Source organism: Squalius cephalus (assembly GCF_949319135.1).
Source record: "Squalius cephalus genome assembly, chromosome: 7".
In the NCBI taxonomy this organism is placed as follows: Eukaryota; Metazoa; Chordata; class Actinopteri; order Cypriniformes; family Leuciscidae; genus Squalius; species Squalius cephalus.
This window is the reverse complement of record NC_137128.1, coordinates 9,171,107-9,176,903: the sequence shown is the minus strand read 5'-3', so window position 1 is coordinate 9,176,903 and position 5,797 is coordinate 9,171,107.

Sequence of the window (5,797 nt, the reverse complement as noted above, 5' to 3'; positions counted from 1 at the left end):
CATGTTAACAGGTTAGAGCTTTCACACTGCACGCGGTTGCAGTCCGTCGATCCGTTCCAGTTGCGGTGCGTATACAGCAGTGCAGAGATCGTTTCCGCACCGAGTCTATTTTTGCTGTGCTGCACGCGCTGAATTAAAGTGACAGCGCATGTTTCGTGGTCAAAATGAACACGATTGAACTGAAAATGTAGCAATTTCACCATAAATGCGATTAATTAAATAAAATGTAGTAATCTCAACATAAATGTATTTAAATACTTTTTTTTTCACTTTAAGACCGGGGTAAAGCAAGGAAAGCTACAATTTACCTCAACAAGGTGACATAATGAACAACACTTGTCTCATTCGTGGAGGTGGAAAAACAAGTTCTTTGTGACATGCAAGATTTATTGTATAAAGATTTAAATTATGCAAAAGAAAGGCAAGGGTATGAGTCTGCTGTTTTTGTCAATTTTAAGTTTTAATTTAAAATGTAGGCTATGCGATTTTAATATAAGTACCCTACATGGTAAAATATTTTTACCACTTGCTTGAGCAACTTAATATATAATTATAGAAGTAATGCATTTAATAATATGTTGTTTAAATTGTGTTTAAACGTGAATACGTCTATTAAACAGTGTATAGCCTATGTGTACAAAGAGAATCGCAATGCTGACAAAAAACTTGTTTTAAATAAAAGTTGCTGTTAACTTCTGTATTTGAAATACAAATAGTGAGTATGTATTTGTGGTATAGCCTACAACAGCGGATCAGTTACGCACTGCAAACGCAGCATATGTGAAAGCACTATTGCGCGTGCTGCTCCTGCACTGCATACGCACTGCAACACGCACCGCATATGCACTGCACACGGAGTATGTGTGAAACGGGCGTAAGGTGATGAAGAGAGGTTTGGAACTGGAGCCTGTTACTGCGGCCGAATATCAAGACCTCACTGGCTATGAGATCTTCCCCTGTGGGTTCGTCATCAACCACCACGCCCCACACCTAGGTGCCTCACCTGACCGAAAAGTGATTGACCCCAGTGCCTCACCAACGCACGGCCTCCTGGAGATCAAGTGCCCCAACAAAGGGAGCGTGAGGGATTGCAAGTACTTGCGTTGCAAGGCTGATGGTATCCTTAGCCTGAAGACCACACACGAATACTATTTTCAAGTGATGGGGCAGATGGGCATCACTGGGTTGAAGTGGTGTGACTTTTTTGTGAAGTGCAGTGATGACCATCATTTGGAGCGGGTGCACTTCCAACCAAAGGAGTGGGAGAACATGAAATGTAAACTGGACACATTCTTTTTCTCTCACTTTCTGCCTTCTTTGTGTAACAAAATCATGTAATACATCACTGATAATCTGTTTATGTATATACCGGTAGTTCTCTTTTGTTAATGTTTTTAAATGGTTTGTTCCTAATGTAATTTCTAATGTTCTGACCTGTTCCGGTTCCTTTTCCATACTTCTATGTACATGGTTACCTTTACAAACCTAGACCATTGTACCTATTAATGTTTTTTGAACGGCCTGTTTTCTGATGTTCTGGTTCCTTTTCCATGCTTACAGTATACAGGCAGGCCATTTTACATTATTCCCCCGTACCAACTTCTATGTACAAAGTTACCTTTACAAACCTAGACCAGTGTGCCTATCAATGTTTTTTTAATGTTTTCTGATATTCCGACCTGTTTTGGTTCCGGTATATTAAATTATAAAGTTATGAAGGACATCATCCATGTGTAATACAATTGTACTTTAATGTTTAAATAGATAAACATCCAGTAGCTTATACATACACACACATACACGTAAAACAATCAAATCACTCACAGGTATGTAAGGGCATGAGAAGTGATTATAAGGTCTGACAGGGACTGATCCTGTGATACACTGACCATGATAAGGTGCTATGGTAACAATACAAGTTCACATATTTGTATAGATTCATAAAGAAGAACAATAATGATGGTTAAGGATTTGCATAGATTCATAAAGATGAACAATAATGATGGTTAAGGATTTGTATAGATTAATAAAGATAAACAATAATGATGGTTAAGGTTTTGTATAGATTCATAAAGATGAACAATAATGATGGTTAAGGATTTGTATAGATTCATAAACAGTGTTGGGCAAGTTACTTCGAAACTGTAATGCATTATTTATTACTTGTTACTGTCATTTCAAAGTAATTCGTTACATTACAATATTACTGTATTTAAAATGTAAGGCATTACACTACTATTGCATTACTTTTAAGTTACTCTCACCAAAATAACTGCAAATATGGATTTGGCAATCTAAATGTAGCGTATGATGCTCAATTAGCTCATTACACATCCAGTAGAAGGTGATGTGGTATCCGACTGAGCTTGGACCCATAAGAAATTTTACAATGATGTACTATAGTACATACCATGGTATACCATAGTAGTACCATGTACCATGGTACCTTTTACATCTAACCATGGTACATACTATATAGTACTTCAGATATTATCATGGTACCATGGTACATTGCATGGTACTGTAGATGTTACTATGGTACATAGTATGGTACCTCAGATTTACCATGGTACATACCATAGTACCTCAGATATAACTATGGTACATACTTTATAGTACTTCAGATATTATCATGGTACCATGATAATATCTGAAGTACTATACTGTACAGTATGTTACTATGGTACATAGTATGGTACCTCAGATTTACCATGGTACATGCCCTAGTACCTCAGATATAACCATGGTACATTCTGCCGTACATATTACCATGGTACATACTACCTCAGATATAACCATGGTACCTCAAATATTACTATGGTACTTTGCATGGACGCATGGTACAGACATCTTTTTACTTTAAGCCCGGGGTAAACTTTAGGCTTAAACTTTAGCAAAAATAAAAATAACTAATGAATAATAACTAAGCCAAATATTTTTATTTTATTTTAATTATTATTGTGAGTGACTGCAGTAGTGTGGGCATAGGCCATTTGGTCTATGAACGAGTCATAGATCTCCAAAATCAGTTTTAAATGTATAATTTAATATTAATTAGATTTTTATTTAAGTAATGTTCTAATTCTAGATGTTTGTAAATGCTGCATGATTTTGACGTGGTTTAATCAATGGCCGTGCGCGTGAACTTTGAACATTCATGTCGCTTTCAAACATTGGAGCGGCCGCGGCGCAGAGTTGCCATGGAAACGGCGCTGGACCACTGCGACTGGTAAGCAGGAAACTCCCTCTCTCGCTGTTGAGAATGTACTATCCGCTGCAGGCTCACTCATCTCGGCTCTGTCTGATTAACGTACAGGAAGTGAAACATTTTGCGCGGACGTTTCTCCTCTGGTGATCTCGCGGTGATTTTGGCGAATTTGTATGAAGAAAAAAAAAACTACCACTTTATTCCAGGTTAACTAACTGTAACGCGCGTTACTGACATTTGTACCGAGTAAAATATTACTTTTTTTCCCCCTGTAATGCCTTACAGATGGTGCCCAACCAGAATGCCTATTACCGCCGCGCCAGAAATCACCGCGGCGAAAATAAACCAGCCGCATTTCAAAGTCGTTCCCGAAATGACCGCCAGGTGGCGCAAAGGGACATTGTGCAAATCAGCAGCAATTGCCGTATTTTAAAATGTAAGTGGGTTAAATATAAAACCCTAAACCTAATAGGCATATTTTTCATATATATAAATAGGCCTATAAATAGAACTAAAGATAGAATCAATTTTAGAACTGAAAAAATAGAATCAAAAGTTAAAAATAGAGACGATATTAGGAGCAATGACGCTATTCTATTGAGGAATTAGATAAATGAAGAGCTCTCGTGAGCGATACAATTGCATAGTAATTTATAGTGATTTCAAAAGCAGTCCTTAAAAAAAAAAAAATACATGGAGTAGCCTAGTGTGGCATAAATTTTGAGAGATTACGCGGAACGCGTTTTAGTTAAGATCCTGGTTTCAATGCCCTTAATGTATATAGGCTAGGCTACTGCTTTAAAAAAATGTCACAACGCGTTTTGAGATTGTTTTGAATTAAACATTGAAGTTTAAAATGTAGTGTTTTGGCACACCAGGCCGAGTGGCGTTACGCATTGTTCAAAAATCAGGTTTTATTCTGGCATGTTGAATTGGCGTTTTTTTATTTTTAGATAATTTATTAGTTTTTTAATTTATTAGATTTAGATTTTAGATTTCGTTAGATTTATTTTTTCTCATAACAGCTAAAATAACTTACTATATGCCTTGTCTTAATATGACCTACTTAATATAGGCAATAGGCATATAATAGCCTATATAATAAATTAGCAAAACTTGGCCACTAAATATTTACTTTTCAATTATTTTAATTATCACAATTAAAGTTTTAATTTTATTAAATTGAACAAGCGCAACAATCAGCATTTAATCAAATATTCTAAAAGATGTATTATTAATAATAATGTTATTTCAACATAATACTTCGTTATATCATAATATCGTTTTGTCGACATAATATGTGTGCGTGCAACAAGCAAGATGTGTATTTGTAAATCCGGTGATGCGTGCATTGATTTTTATCAATAAACTAGTGTTTTCTGACAGTGTCGACTGCAAAGATGAAGTTGACGATCGCCATATTTGTAGTGAACGCACCTAGAGATAAATGCACATAAAGACATAATCTGATTATCAGAGAGTATAGCCTTTTCTTTTCGTTTTGAATTATTTCGTTTGAAGACATTTCAAGCTTTGTGTATTTGATGTATTTATCATGTCTGTGTGAGGCATACGCTGAGTTTCGTTAAGTTAGGAGGATGAGATGCGCTCCAGCTGACGTGCAACGCAAGTGACCGCACGGGCGCCTCCATGATTAGTGTCTGTTATATTTGCTTCTCTTACTTATTAAATACAGGCAATTGGTTGATGAAAAATTGGTTAAAATTAAGATACAATTTATAGAAAACGAAATTCACTTTAAAGAAAGGTTTTCTACTAAACAAAACTTAATGAAGTGGTCAAAATCATGTCTGACCCACTCCATATCCATCTCTCGATATAGCCTAATGCATCCTATCTTACTCGTGCTGTTCACTTTTCATATTCAACATAGATGGAAAAAAAATTAATTAAATGAAACCTTGTAACGAATTCACACTGTAGGGTAGACTGTGTACAGTTGAGACACCTTAAATAACTTGCGTTTGCAGCAAGCACAAGTTGTGATTTTTGTTGTGCACTTGCATATTAGTGTCAGCTGGGAAGGAAATATAGAGACCAGACCTCTTGGAACTTTAATTGAATACATAGCGTTGGTAAAGCATACTGAAATTACATTCCTACAAATTTATTAGGCCCTACTGAAAATAAATATATCGAATTTAAGCAAAGTAGCCTAAATGTTAAGACTGTAAGCCCTTTGCTTTTTACTTAGCCTATAAAGGACTCTTATAGCCGACTTTGTGTTAATTTAATTTGTAGAGGATTTTTTTAACTCAAACATTAACACTGAAATAAATAAAACTAAATTATTGTAAATTTTTTGGCACACCACGACGAGTGGCGCTATGCATTGTTCTAAAACCAGGTTTTATTCTGGCATGTTGAATTAGTGTTCGACAAACGCGGCGGCGCGTTCATTTGAATGAAGAGCGCTTCTCGCTCGTGTGAGCGAACACACACTGGAACATTAGGCCATGTCGCAACGAGTGAATCGTGGCCGAGTGGTTGAACTTACGTTACGATCATTTAGATGACACGGGATCGAATCCCGAACTAACCTGGACTATTGATATTTTTATATTAGCC